Source organism: Clarias gariepinus, chromosome 1 (assembly GCF_024256425.1).
Source record: "Clarias gariepinus isolate MV-2021 ecotype Netherlands chromosome 1, CGAR_prim_01v2, whole genome shotgun sequence".
NCBI classification, from domain to species: domain Eukaryota; kingdom Metazoa; phylum Chordata; class Actinopteri; order Siluriformes; family Clariidae; genus Clarias; species Clarias gariepinus.
Genome location: NC_071100.1, coordinates 27,198,530 through 27,215,119, shown reverse-complemented (window position 1 = coordinate 27,215,119; position 16,590 = coordinate 27,198,530).

Here is a 16,590-nt window from a genome sequence, read left to right as displayed (position 1 = left end):
ACCTGATACATTTCCAAACAATTCAAAACTTTAAAGAATTTACAAAGTATTTACAGATAGTTGTCCAAGCAAATTCAGTCCAAGGGCAGACCATTTAATGCTCAGAGAGCTAATGAAAAACCTAAGCGCAACTTCATGTGACTTAAACGTCTCTGTAAACTCATTAAATGTTCAAGTCGAAAGCACGACCAGAAAAAATATATATAGTTTTTATGGAAGAGAGGAAAGCCCAAGATTCTTGTCCTTGAATGACAAGAGTGCAACTCAGTGTGGTCTTCTGCCCTTGTAGCTCGTTCACCATATAGTTCAGAGATGCTCTACTTTAGTTCAGGTTGCGCCACCTGATCCAGGCACAACTGGGCACAGGTTTTATGCCAGATGCCCTTTCTGAGCATCTCTCTCATTTTATCTGGGCTTGGGACCTGAAGTGGCTGAGGTATAGGCATTAGCTGGGAACCGAACCCAGACCTTCCAGATCGCAGGCAAGATACTTACCACTGCACCACCTTTACATCATAAGTATGACTGAAAAATGCTGTTAAGTGTTGAGATTATATCAGCTTTACAAATAGCAGGTATAAACATAATTGCGTATGATTTAGCAAGCCTCTTAAAATGCAGTGCGAAAAACAATAGCAAGTGGAAATGTCTTAAATCTAGTCAAATGTGTTATGGCTTTAATTACTTAATATAAGATTATTAAACACATTATTAGACACATTTTGCAAATTCTTAAGCACAAATGTCTATTGGCAGATAATTTATCTAGGTTTAATCATTTATTTCTTGAAAGAAGCAAAGATATTTGCCAATAGAACAAACATTAAATAATTTGTAATTGTTTTGGAGTGTGTTACCAGATTAGCTTATATAAATGATTTAAGTAAAGGTTTTCTGCGTGGTTTTCTCAAACTTGTATGAGTAAAATTATCGAAAAAAATGATGTTGACTGAAAGGTGGGCGGTGTGTGTGTGTGTGTGCGTGTGTGTGTGTGCGTGCGTGCGTGTGTGTGTGTGTGTGTGTGTGTGTGTGTGCGTGCATGTGTGTGTGCGCATGTTCTCCCCATGTTTGGTGGGCTTCCTCCAGGTATTCTAATTCCACCCACTGTTTATACAAATGCAAGTTAGGCTGATTGGCATTCCCAAACTGTCTATAGTGAGTGTCAGTCTGTGTGTACAGTATGCCCTGCAAAGCATTGGTGTACCCCCAACTCGTTCTCCTCCTGGAATAAGATCAGGAAGAATGCCCCCTGCCTCCAGCGGCCCTGACCCTGTACACAGGATAAGTGGTATAGGTGATAAATTAATAAATGAGGAATGATGACTTAATGATGTGGTTCTAGGAAACTCTTTGATGATTTCATCCCTTTGTTGCATCCCCCTTTTCCTTACCTTGGATTATGGTTTAATATAAGCATAAGCATATAATATAAGCATACTGCCTGACCTCAGGGCTTTGTAAACATACAGTATGTGAACCTGACATATACCGCTTTTATGGTATGCTATTTTCACGTTATTCTTCATTTACATCACACACACACACATACACACACCAATTTAAATTTCCCTGAGTTTATAGCTCCATCAGTGATGTATCCAAACTGCAGTGGTGGAATTTAGGAGTGTGAAGGACTCTCTTCCACCCTCCGAGAAATCGCCTCAGTCAATAACTCTGTCAAACTATCACAAGTTAGAAATGTCAACTCATCAACACATCAAAACTGAAATGTTGCTTCCTATCATGTGACTCATAGAAAAATAACCTCTGTGAAATTGTCGCTGTTTAAAATGGCAAACTACTTCTATTAAACCCACACAAAAGCAATTTGCATTGCATAGCTTTGTGAACAACATGAATGTTTAATGTTGCATCAAACATCTTCAAATAATGTGCAACTCAAAAGTAACAGTTTTAATTCTAATATGTATGCTTCAAAGCCTTATAAAATGTGGCTGAACTGGCTATGACGGCTACAGAACAGAAAAAACAGGAGCCTTCTGTTTCACTTGCCCTTGAATCAAAGACTTTTTCTGAGACTGTAACAATAAACATGATGGGGAAATGAAAGCAGTATAATGCCTTTCTTAGGTAATTGAATCCACGGGTGAATTTTCAATTTAAAATGAATAAAAATATTAGTATTCCTGTATTAGTATTAGTATTTGTATAGAAGTATTCCTGAGCCCATTCTGTGATTTCCTTTACAGTAGCATTCCTGTTTATGGTGCAGTGTCGTTTAAGGGCCCGGAGATCACCGGCATCCAGTATGGTTTCACGCCCTTGACCTAATTAGTGTTAATTGGTCTTCCAGCTCCTCGTTATGCTCAAATGTACTTTTTCCAGCCTCTTATTGCTACTTGTCCCAACTTTTTTGGGCTTTGTTGACACCATGAAATTTTGAATCAACATATTTTTTCCCTTAAAATGATACATTTTCTCAGTTTAAACTTTTGTTCCGTGATTTATGTTCTATTCTGAATAAAATTTTAGAAGTTGGCACCTCCACATCATTGCATTCAGTTTTTATTCACGATTTGTATGGTGTCCCAACTTTTTTGGAATCCGGTTTGGATAATACAATAAAAAAAAATGTACAAGTGCTTGATATTTAGTGATCATATATGCAGTATATTTATTACTACTTTGAATACAGCTCAGGTTGTATACTCAGAGCTAACTTTCAGGCTGTGTGTGTGTGAGTGTGTGTGTGTGTGGTGTGTGTGTGTGTGTGTGTGTGGGTGAGTGTGTGTGTGTGTGTGTGTGTGTGTGTGTGTGTGTGTGTGTGTGTGTGTGTGTGTGTGTGTGTGTGTGTGTGTGGGTGTGTGTGTGTGTGTGTGTGTGTGTGTGTGTGGGTGTGTGTGAGTGTGTGTGTGTGTGTGTGATTTGTTGTAGCCATTGATTTGGAGTGCAGTGAAGGGGTTTTGTGGCAGTTCCCTCAGAGGCTTCCTACAAATGTATATATCATAAATGTTACAGGTACTTTTGTCTAGGCACTGCTGGCACTACTGTGTTTTTTTTTCCAGAGTGATTTTTCTTCCGCTTGGAGGCAGAAGCTTATTCTTCCTGTTGTGTTTTGGGAAGAAAATGAGCAGTGATGTCGCAACCTGGGGCTGGATTAGATTGCTGTGCCCACTGGCGGAATGTCTAGCTTTGGCTGGAAAGCCTGGAGAGCCCAGTACTTTGTCACTCTTCTCTTTGTCTCTCCAGCGGTGTATCCCTGGAGGCTCAGTCTGCCTGCTTTAATTGCCAACGAGAATCTATTACTGAGGTTCTATGTTTAGATTGGTGACTTGGCGGTGAGAGAAAGCAAGAGAGAGAGAGAGAGAGAGAGAGGGAGACAGAGAGAGAGAGAGAGAGAGAAAGCGCCTTGTATATCCAATACTAAGGGGATTCTGTCCATGTGCTGGCAATCAGTTTAAGATACGTGCCTAGTGTCTGTCACATGCAGGGGGAAAATAGATGCTATACAACAAAGAAAAAGATAAGCACTGGATGATCCACTCTCAGAGATACACAGATTGGCTGATGCACATTGAGGGGTGAGACAGGGCATGAGTGTACAGCATGAGTTGGATATAGCCAGTCTATTCCTCACACTGTTATCATAACAAACGCCTCTGCTCTGATAGAAGAAATAAAAGTGTTCACTCAGCCATGCAAGCAGTGTCTCCCTGCCCTTGCATATCTCTCTCTCTCTCTCTCTCTCTCTCTCTCTCTCTCTCTCTGGCTCTCATGTCTGTTAAAGATTATTATAAAAAAAATAAAAAAAAATAGATAGACCATGTATTCGCATGTCAGGGAAAAAAGGTTAAAAAAATTAAAATAAAAACATACTACACACACAGGCATGTTAAGGAATTCTATCTATTTACATTTACGGCATTTGGCAGATGCCCTTATCCAGTGCATACAGTTGAATACAGTATGCATGCATCACATGTCCATTATAATGCTGTTATAATGCCACAGATTCTCGATTGAAATTAGGTCTAGACTTTGGCTGGACCATTTTAACACATGAATATATTTAGAATAAACCATTTTATTGTAGCTCTGGTCGTATGTCTAAGGTCATTATCCTGCTGGAAGGTCAGCCTCCACCCTCAAGTCTCAAGTCTTTTGCAGATTCTAACAGGGTTTTTTTCGAAGATTGCGCTGTATTTGGCTCTATGCATCTTTCCATCAACTCTGACCAGATTCCCCGTCACTACTAAAGAAAAGCATCCCTATAACATGATGCTGCCACCACCATGCACAGTGTAGTTTTCTACCATACTTAGCATTTTGCATTTAGTCCAGTAAGTTCAACTTTTGTGTCACCTGACAAGAAAACCCTTTTATACATGTTTGCTGTGTTGTCCACATGACTTCTATCTATCTATCTATCTATCTATCTATCTATCTATCTATCTATTTATCTATCTATCTATCTATCTATCCGTCCACCCATCCATCCATTTATCTGCCAGAGTTTAGAAGAGGTTTTTATTTTACTCACTGACTGACAGGTTAACTCATTCCCACCGCTGAAATGTCACTTATGATGTCAGTTCACCAGGTAGCATCAAACCAATTAATATACTCAGAGAAGAGAAAACCAAATTCCTCAATCATTAACTCATATGCATATTCTGACAACCAATAATAACTTCTGCATATGATCAGCTTGTTGTTAACACCAAAAAAGCAAGCTGAACATTTGAGATGGCAGGTCATAAAGGCTGGAGATACGCATGCAGGTCTATTAATATTTAGTCCTTTAAAAAAAAAAAAAATTTCTGTCTACCAAAGCATATTGCTGTTAAAATGAAAAGAGAGTTCAAATGCAGACTTTCTGCTTTTATATTTTATTCATGATTTAATATTGAATTATGGCTGAGCCCTTAAAATTAAAGAGCTATGTATGAAAATGGTTGTATTAACTACATTGTTTGCTAAATTTGTATGTAAATACACTCATATTAAAGCAGAAAGTCAGCTGCGAAAGTTTGCACTTATGATCTTGTTTAATTTTAGCTGAATCTTAATTAATTAACGAGATAAAAAAGTTAATGACAAATTTTAAAATCCAAAATGACACTATGTCTTTTTTAGTCTGAAGTCTTAAACAATTTGTTACAAGTCAAGGTGAAAAAGAGATCTAAGTGAAAACCCGCAGGTGCAGAACTATTAGATGTTGTGGCATCTTCCGACCTGAAATCTAAAAATCAACCAGCCTTGTTAATGTTGGCCCTGGTGGGGGACGCATGCAGAGTTTGCTCACTATGGCTTCCAAGGTTCATCTCACAGAACTGTGGAGACATTTCTCTGCAGACTCCTTAACTGCTTAACACTTGCTGATACGTCTGTGACCCATTTAGTACTTACTTTGTATGAAACTGGATAATTAATTCATTTAACTTTTTTGTGCCTGATTTTAGATTTTAAAATATGAATGTAAAATATTAGTGTGACATTTACGTACATCAAACTAGGTTTATGCTTTTAGATAAATCAAATAAAACATTTGTTAACAGCTCGTTTTAGTCTAAATTAATAAAACTTTACACTAAAATTTTATCATTTAAATTACAATTTAATTATATTCTTCAATTTTTTATAATCCATTTCACATATTAATATTGTGTCCCATTTGTCATCCATTAGAGGTTATGGAAAAATTTACATTTTGGTGTCTGACACCATAGCAATCATTTAATGCCTAAATCTTTATTAAATATTTGGAATATTTCCCAATGTTCAACATGAACTTGCATTATTTGTAGTTCCTAAAGAACAATGGGGGCATTTTATGTGATAGACCAACACAAAGTGGCATATAATTGTTAAGTGAAAGGAAAATGATGCATGATTTTCAACATTTTTTACAAATAAATATCTGAAAAGTGTGGCATGCATTTGTATTCAGCCCTTGCCCAAAGTCAATACTTTGTAGAACCACCGTTTGCTGCAATTACAGCTGCAAGTCTTTTGGGGTATTTCTTCACCTGCTTTGCACATCTAGAGAGTGAATTCTTTCTTCTTTGCAAAATAGCTCAAGCTCAGTCAGTTTAGTTAGAGAGCATCTATGACCAACAATTTTCAAGTCTTTCCACAGTTTCTCGTTTGGATTTAGGTCTGGACTTCTAACACATGAATATGCTTTGATCTAAACCATTCCACTGTAGCTCTGGCTGTATGTTTAGGGTCATTGTCCTGCTGCACTTAAGTTTTCTGCAGACTCTAACAGGTCTGCAGACTTTTTAAAGGATTGCCCTGTATTTGGCTCCATGCATCTTTCTATCAATTCTGACCAGCTTTCCTGTTCCTGCTGAAGAAAATCATCCCCACAACCTGATGCTGCCCCCACCAACCACAGTGTTAGTTTTCCACAACACATAGCATTTTGCACTTAGCACAAATTTTGGTTCATCTGACCAGAGCAGCTTCTTCCACATGTTTACTGTGTCCCCCACATGACTTGTTACAAACTGCAAAGGCAACTTTTTATAGCTTTCTTTCAACAATGGCTTTCTTCTTGGCAATCTTCTATAAAGGCCATATTTGTGGAGTATATGCCTAATAGTTGTCCTGTGAACAGATTAGTCCCTCCTGATCTGTGCACCTCTGCAGATCCTCCAGAGTTAACCTGGGCCTCTTGGCAGTTTCTCTAATCAATGCTCTATTTGCCTGGGCTGTCAGTTTACTGTAAGTGGATAGGCATGTCTTGTAAGGTTTGCAGTTGTGCCATACTCTTCCATTTCAGATGATGCATTGAACAGTAAGATAACCCAAGCTTGGGATATTTTTATAACTTACCCCTGCTCTAAACTCAATTCACTTTTATTTATATATTGCATTTAACAATGGTCATTGTCTCAAAGCAATTTTGTCAGGAACAGCGGCAAGGAAAAACTCCCTGAAATAGCAATAGGAAGAAACCTTGAGAGGAACCAGACTCAACTGGGAACCCATCCTCTTTTGGGTAATATCAGATAGCAGGAATTGCTTTGCAGACATACTGTGTATTAGACAGCTGGAAGTTCAATATAACAGAAGATGTCTTAGTTAACAGTTCAGCATCAGGATGGAACCAGGATGAGTCAGACAGGTGCAGAGGGCTGAGGGGGGTCTAAATCACTGGGAGCTCAGGAGCAACAGGTGTAACTCCAAACCACCATGAAGCAGAATCCAGCTGGAGGTGGTCCTTTTTGGAACAGGATGCCTGTTTTGTAATATTGGAAATATATTGGGAAAAAAATTTCAAAGGATAAGATGCTGTCTAAAATTACACCCAGGTCTTTCACTGTTGAGCTGGGAGTAATAGTACTGTACATCCTTCTTAATGCAAGCTAAATTATGAGCTTTTCTGTACTGGTTTTTGAACGAATGTTCTCTACAAACCTCTGAGGGCTTCATAGAACAGCTGCGTTTATACAGAAATTAAATTACACAGGTGGACTCTATTTACTAATTATGTGACTTCTGAAGGCTTTCGGTTTCACTCAATTTTTATTTAGGGGTATCAGAGTAAAGGGGGCTTAATACAAACGCACATCACACTTTTCCAATTTCTATTAGTAAATATTTTGGAAAAGCATCCTGGGTTTTCTCCCACAGACCAGTGACATGCAGATTAGGCTAATTAGTGTGTGAATGTGTGTAAGTGTATGTGTGTTCGGTGCTCTGTGATGGACTGGCACTCTGTCCATGATGTACCAGCCTTGTGCCAGAAGCCTCCTGGCATAGACTCCAGGCTTCCTGTGCCCATGTACAGGATAAGGGGTATAGAGAAGGAATAAGTGAGTAATTGTATTTTTTTTATCTGTAACTTATTTATTAGAAAACAACAATAAGTCAGCAAACATGTTTTTGCCTAAGACATTTAAAAATATATATATTTGAATATGTTTCATAAATTTACTGCTGAAAACAAAAATTGCCAGAGTTACATGACATTTCAATCACTGAAGCACAATACATTACTGAGGCAACTGTTGCAAAATTACTTCTTAGATGTGTAACAGCAGTCTAGGAAAAGGTTCTCAATTAAAGTTGCAATATTGGTGATTTTCTCTGAGGTTTGCCAAAGGTGTGTGTATGTTTTTATGTTTTTGCCGTGTTATAATTTGGCTGACTCTGATTAAGACTGATAGTCTTAGTTAGCAGAAAACACAACAGTTCAGGACCAATTCAATGCGTGGACTGCTTTCTTTTCAGTACAACAAAACATTAAACTGCTATAGTCAATATATCATTTTTATTATTATTATTTCTCTCTTTTGCATCTTTAATAATTATTTAAGTTCGAATTGGACCTTCAATAAATACTCCTTGGTTAATAATGCAGTTTGTTTTTTTTCCTCTTAGCTCATTTACTGCTTGATGAACATTTCCTGAAGAAATCATTTAGATGCTTGAATAATTATAGTTGCTTAATTTTATTTCTGCTTAACATAAACCTGTGGGGTTTCCTGGATCCTCCTAAAAATATCATAACCTTTATTTTGTACATGTTTAATGCCAGGGCTAAGACCTGCCAGGTTTGCTTCAGCACATGCAGATGGGTGGAAACTGGCAAAATGAGGTATTTAGTGGAAAGAGTGGAGCTTATTATAACATTAAAGAGGGAACGAAAACTGGACAGCAATATTTAAAATTAAGGGCCAAAGTGACAACCAAACTACTGCTTGAAGACCTCAGGTGACCTCCGGTTTATTACCCTGGTCAATAAACATGTTTATCTACGCAATAGACCTCAATGACCTGCTGTAAGGTACAAACAATATTTTTCATAGCCTATGAACATAAACTATTTTATCATCTCTGTTTCTAATGCTAATAAAAGTACTAATAGCATTTCCTAAGTCACCTACTGTATGCCAAGATGTAAGTGTGGTGTGGTGTGTGTGTGTGTGTGTGTGTGTGTGTGTGTGTGTGTGTGTGTGTGTGTGTGTGTGTGTGTGTGTGTGTGTGTGTGTGTGTGTGTGTGTTATTGTTAGTCTCTAACTTTTTAATGAATACAGCAATTTGCCAGTAATCGGATTGAGTTTGGGGTTTAATAATGACTGTGTTGAGAGCAAAATAGTCTAAATCTGTTATCACAAAATCTACACTAATATTCCAATGAGATAGCCAATAATCCTTCTAATGAATGAGTTTACTTAATGAGTCCCTCTGTATACAACCACTGAACAGGAGAAGTTGTGAGAGGGTTTTGGTCCTTTGGATATGCATGTATTCTATATATATCAGGAATAAAGTTTATGAAATGTTATAATATCAAATTTTATCATATCATGATAGATAGATAGATAGATAGATAGATAGATAGATAGATAGATAGATAGATAGATAGATAGATAGATAGATAGATAGATAGATACATATACTGATAATCCATAATATTAAAACATACAAATTAAAACCACCTAGGTTTTGGGTTAGTCCTTGTGCCGTTGGGGCAGCTGACTGCCTCTTGACCTGACTATCCAGACCATTAGATGGTATGCTGTGGTGTCTGGACATTAGTGGCAGATCCTTTAGGTACTGTGTGTTGAGGTGTGTGGTGCACTAAATGTTCTAGTGCCTTTCTGTTGTGGCATTGGCTTTTTTAGTGATTTTGTGCTGCATTGGCTTTTCAGTGGCATTGGGCCAGACAGGCTGACCTTTAATCCCCACATGCATGGGGTAAACTTTTAGTGGCCAAGATCCTGTCACCAGCTTGCTAGTGTATAGATAATAATCAGTGTTAATGTTAGGCGGATGCATACCCAAGCATATTTTCCATGTTTAATTTATAGCAAATATATCAAAACTCTGTATAAACTCAGTATAATTTACACACATATTATATATTATCTTTTCTTCCACTCTTCCATGTAGACATAACTACATTTATCATTTATATCAAAAATATCTTGTGCTTTTAAACTCAACCATATATTATTATTAATTATTTGTTTTCTCTCTCTCTCTCTCTCTCTCTCTCTCTCTCTCTCTCTCTCTCTCCTTTCCTTTCCTTTTCACATGCCTTTTCCATGTGTGAACCCACTCAATTACAGCTGTGAAACTCTGCTGAATTTAAAAGTGAATGCAGAATTGATTACTGGGTTCACAGAGAGACACACACTCCCTCACGCTTACTTTCACTCTCTCACACTCTAATTTTCTCTCTCTCTCTCTCTCTCTCTCTCTCTCTCTCTCTCTCTCTCTCTCTCTTTTACTTTCTCTTCTTCACACATACACAGATATACATACAGCTGTGTTATTTGGTTTAAAATCCACTGCATCTAAATTCTAACAATATCCTCACTCTGACAAAGACAAATTGCAAATGCTTGTGCATAATCGTTTTCTCACTTAATGGCTTGTTCATTTAGAAGAGCAATCCACAAAGAGTAAGTTACATGAACCTCTTTCTTTGAGCTCATTTCTATTCAAATTAAGAAAACCCTTCCATATTGTATTTACATACAAGTAGAAAATGGCTTTACTATGTGCTATGTCTAGAACATTTGTCTCAGTACATTTGGTTTTGTTGATTGTTGTGTTCAGTTAAGTCTCACAAAGCATACTATGTAACATAATCTAGAACAGACACATACATGTATACAACAGTGTAACTGAAAAATTCGATTTTTGCCTGTTTAGCCTCGTTGGTTGAGTTTTAATAAAAAAAATATATAGCACGTTCATGCTTTGACTGTTATTTTTGTAGCAAGTCGAACGGGAAATAGTTGCATCACATTAGATCAAGGGATAAAAGTGAGTTTTGTTGCCCACAAAACCTTTTAATTTCTTTTAAAGATTTTTTTTATGAGAAATATTACAAGCAATACAAAATCTTCATCTTCCTTGATTCATTTTAGTTTCACTTCAGTACATAATGACTGCTCCCTATCATAGAGCAGGTATGTACCGTGCATGTCACGTCTCATCTACATAATATGCTTATGCATGTTTTACGTTTTGTATCATTATTTTTCCTCTTCACAGCTGGGGTGACAGCAATGGCAGATACAGAGCATAAACATAGTTTCACTGGCCTTAAAAAACCTTCACATTTAAACCACTGTGTTGCACAGGAAGTTTCTTCTGTTCAATGATCACATAGTAAAAAAAAAAAAAAAAAAAAAAAAAGGCTACGATTGGTTTGTCACAACGCTTTGGGTTTTGCTTAAAAATCTAGCAAGTACATATCATGCTTTGCTCACAACATTAAAGTCTAAGGCTTTTAGAATATGGTTCAGTAGTGGTTTTCAAATGTAATGTTTGGTATAGACAACTTTGTGTCAGAGAATAGAAATTTGCCATAATGAGTAAAATCCGAAAATGGTGTTTATAAGTCAAACTGTTTAAATATATTCTGTGTGTGTGCATGCTTTTCATGTTAAAGAAATACGTTCTGTAGTTATAGGGAATTATCTAATCATTTTATGGATAGCTTGACTGACAGAATCGGGATTTGCTACAATTTTGCAATGGAATTGAGCGAAGTAGGTCCCTAATTGATGATGGGCCGAAGTCCGCTAATTCATTGCACCCACAATGGGCCACCATCTATGTTGGGGGTTTGGGGCGAAGTCATGGTCAGGGTCGACATATCCACCCAAAACAGACAAAGTACTACCTTAGGAGAAGACCATATGACTTGCATTCCAATGTTTCCGCATTTAAGTTATACTGTAGACATGCAGATTACAGCAGACGATGTTGAGAGTTGAGAGAAATCAGTTTGCTAGACATACTTCTCAACACTGACTTACTGTATCTCAGCTGCTTATGTAAAGATGTAGTGTCTGGTGTCTTCAGACTATGTTGATCTTGGTCAAGCTCCAGTAGACCCAACAGATATTGTATGATGATAGATGATGTGCTTATGTTTTCCACTGTTGTACAGTTTAATGGCTGTGGATCTGGATAATGGTAATGTATTAGGCATGTGATCCAGCTACAGGTTTAAATCTACTGGTCTCGACCACAAAAACCACTGCCATTTATTTTTGGTAGAAACTGATTATAGAAGGGTTAAGTAGGAGTTCAAATTCCACAATAATGAAATAAGCTTAACATGAGCAATCTATCACATTTGATGAATGGATTACTATAGAGTGACTTGGTCACTGAACAGCAGAACCGTCATATTAACGTATTTAGATATCTTTTGCAATGAAATTCAAAAAACTGCACGTATGGAACAGTCCAAATATTATCACACAGCTAAATAGCATAATTAACATCATATAATAGATGTCTTATGAAAAAAAGAAGTTTTAAGCATGATGTTTAATGAACTCACACATTCATTTAAAAATAATAAAATTGTGTACTTTAATGATTATTTTTGAAGCTAAAGTGTATTAGAATAGAGCAGGAAAAAAAGGGTTGATTTATGTGCTATGGCTGTCTCTCCCTCTCTCTCCATCTCGCTCTATGAAACATGCACATACACTCATAATATTTAGTTCAAACATCTTTAGCTTTGATTAATGAACTCAATCTTGTGAAAAAAATTGTGAAAATTATTCCCCATCCTCCCAGAACCACTCCATCATGATTTGAGTCCTGGTATAAGCCCATGTCATCAGGGAAGAAAAATGCATCCCTGTAATAACATCGTACATTCAGTACACTCAGGTCATCAGCTGACTTCATTTTCTTGCAACATAACATTGTTGACCTGACCAACTGAAGCGACCCCAGATGATAACACTGCCTGCAGAGGCTTGTACAGTGTGCACTACGCATGATGGGTGCATCGTTTCTGGCGCTGCTCTTCTTACCCTGATGCATCCTGATGCCTCTCTGTGGAAAGTCTGAGGTTTGAATACATGTAACTATGTAGTCATTGCACTTTTTTTTCTTTTTTTTTTACCTGCAACAACCAAGGTAGTGGAATGAAAAGGATGAGAATAACAGGTTAGTTAGTTAGTTTTCCGTAGCCCTCTGACTCACCAATACAGCCTTCACACTTACACTTTCCTTAACACTTCCTCTCACACCTGCCTGATATACTTATCCTCTTATTTTCTCATTCTCCCTCCGTCTCATCAGGCCCCGCTTGCATTATAATGTTTTCTCTCTTTCTCTTTCCGTCTGTCTCATACACTTTTCATCACACTGAATACAATAATGTTTCTCTTCATCACATTTTTCGTACTGCCTCTTTAGGAAGAGTCTTTATCAGAGGTTTGCACGTTGAATGAATTAAAAACGTGTCTGCCCGCACACAATCTGCTTTCGAACACACACATACACACTCCAAATTCACACGTAGTGGATGGATAATAGTGGTCTATTTGAAACTTGGCTGAGAGAAGAAGGAGCAGAGAGAGATATCTTCTGGTATTTAACCATGCTGGGATTGTGGGAGGAAAAAGATGAGGTCACAGATTTTGATCAAGAGAAAGCAGGAGAAATGTTTCAAAAGAGGAAAAGAGCGGTGCTGGGAATTGGCCTGTAGTCTTACATACAACGGAAAAAAGGAAAGAACAGACAAAGACTGAGATGGAGAGATGCCCATGTGTGAATAGAAGAGAGAGACACCTTTGAAGTGATGCTGTGAGCGTCCACTGTCATGAATCATGATCGGTTTATACTATTATATCTTCAGTCACCTAATTTACACGCTAAGACAGGTGATCTCTTGCTCCCACCGAGTAAGTAAAGATGAGTAAACTAAGCCACAGGAGCACAAAGAGAGTGTAGATGACTAGAGATTGTGGGTGCATCCATACATCTTTTCCACAGTGCTTTGGGAATGCAGGTCTCAGAAGAAAGAGCAGAATGGGACCTGGAGGTGTTATTCAAAGATGACGGATAAGGGACCAAGTGAGGTGTGTGTGTGTGTGTGTGTGTGTTAAGGAGGAGCAAAGTGGCTTAGCAGGAGACATGTCCACATGTGTGTACAGTTCTTAATTAAGGGTGTGGAAGAGCACTTTAGATTGATAGACTGTCACATGAGACATTTCTAGTCCAAACCAGCCATGCGTGTGTGTTTGTGGACTGAGTGAGGCAAAATTCACACTCTCCCCCTCCCCCATCACCCACACATACAGTACGCACACCTCAAATGCCTGTCATATCAACATGAAGCAAACCTTCCCGTGGGACTGACGCCTCATAGTGCAACCTGTAAGATAACAAAACGAACTCAGATCGAACCCATCAATCAAGGATTTCACACATGCACACATCCACTGTAATCATTAGATTCATTAAACCCCATCGGCCCAGTAAATTAAACCTGCTCTGTTCTGGATGCATGCCAAGACTTGAGCGCTCATTTACACGTTTGTAAACTAATATGGGGGGGTGCAGGACAGATCATTTTTATGTGCTAGTAAGGGTGGAAACTGTGTGTGATGAGAAAGTCTACGTGGCAACACAGAACAAGAGAACGGGTTCTTTTTTTTTTTTTCCTATTCTGCCTCATCATGCTACAGCTGGCAATCTTGTAATAATCACAGTGCCATCTATTGGTTAAGTGAAGATATGCAGGTATAATTTTCCACATTTTTGGGGCTAGATACAAGAGGGTAGATAAGGACATTGCCTTTCAAGGTGTGACAAGTTTACAGTTTTCAGTCACATGAACTGAATTTAAAGCTTGAATTTTTCTCCAAAATGCCATTACTCTGCAAAATCTCGATATAACTATCGCTTAAAATGAGGAATTTTTATTTCCCAGGTAAAAGTTCTTACAATTTGTGTGTGTTGGTTTGATTGTATATGTCAATGCTACAGTTGCTTTATAGAAAGTTTATGAGATTATATAAAGTTCATATGTAAAGAAATAGTCTATGGTTGGGTCACTTTCTGAGTTGTCTCGTAGTCAGATTTTTTGTTATCTTGGCCGTGTGCTTAGGGTTGTTGTCCTGTTAAAAGGTTTGTTGCAGGTTTTCATCAAGGATGTCTTTGCATTCATCTTTCCCTCAAACCTGCCTAATCTCCCAGTTCCTGCCGATGAAACACATCGCCACAGCATGATGCTGCCGCCACCATGCTTCACTGTAAGAATGGTATTGACCAGGTGATGAACGGTGTCTGGTTTCCTCCAGACATGACGCTGTGTGCCTTACCAAATCATGTCCAGTCAACTGAATTTACCACAGTTGGACTCCAATTAAGTTGTAGAAACATCTCAAGGATGATTTCCATGATCTAAATGGAAACAGGATGCACCTGAGCTCAATTTTGAAAGTCATTATAAAGGCTGTGAATACTTACGTACATATGTTTTTGTTAGCAGCTATAAGAAAATTTCAAGTTATCTGGATCACTGTCAAAATTACTGAAGATTGTGGTTAAATATCAGTATGGAATACAGTATGTATATATATATATATATATATATATATATATATATATATATATATATATATATATATATATATGTATTTATTTCAGAACATGATAAAGGTGATATCTGTGATATCAGAACGTATAGAAATTAGTGAAAAAATAGAGGTTCTAAAAGCTGCTGTAAATTTCAAAAAGATCACTAATGTTAGTTTGCATACGTGGGTCTTATTCTTGTGTGCCTTAAACTGTGCCCTTATCGCAGACCACTCAGCCACTTACTTAAAGGGATTTATCTTTCAACACGTAAACATGTGCTTACGAAAAGAAATCTTGACTTTTGGTTGTTAAAGGCCCATCTGAACCCAGCCTTGACCTATGACTGTCACAATCAGACATCTAGCTTCCCACAGTGCCAAAAGTGGAGACAGAGAGCAGGTGGTATGAGTCATGCCTCAGGTCAAATCCGGGACAAGAATGGGATGAGAGAAGATTATAGGATGTTGAGCTTGGTCTGTCCCCTGTTCAGGATGAAGTCTTTAAAAACAGACTGTGCCATTTGAGGCACTTTTGGGGAAAAGTCTTTCATCCTGACGCCAAGGTTGCTGGCTCTCAATCTGGTCTCATTTCTTTTTCCCTTTAGACTGTTTAACAGACACCACCAAACAAAACCCTTACTTTCTGTCAGCACCAGTGATTTAGGGGCTAAATGCATGTGTCTCTGCTGCTGAAACTCTGAGAGCTGAATGAAAACCTCAAGTGACTTCAGTTGTTGCTTATTTTTTGTAATTTATGTTTCTTGGCTTCAGGTGAGGATTAAGATTCAGATCAGGATTCAGATTCCTTATTTGTTTAAAAATGTCTTGAGAACAACCAGTTGGCACAACAGAAAGATGCTCTAGCGATCCAGATGTTGCCAAAGGCACCCTTAATCAGAAGTCTCAAGAAGCAAAATTTACTGTGCTCTTGAGTCATTAATAAAAATAAAAAAGTTGAATCTCTTCTCCATTACCTTCCAATTAAGCAATTCTGGTACAAGTTGTCTAATGTGTCCATGGGATGCTGTTATAGCGCTTCTTCACGAGATAAAGAATTTTTCTAAATAAATCTTCATATGAGAAGGGTCAAATTACTATTGATGCATCTAGCAAAGAAATAAACAAAAAAGGCATGAAATTACTATTAGTTCTATATCTAATATAACCATATCTAAAAAAAAAAAAAAAAGTTGCTATTTGTCTAATATCTTTTGTTTGTTTGTTTTTTTTAGTCTGATGATGGTTTGCTTCACTTCTTTTTCACATT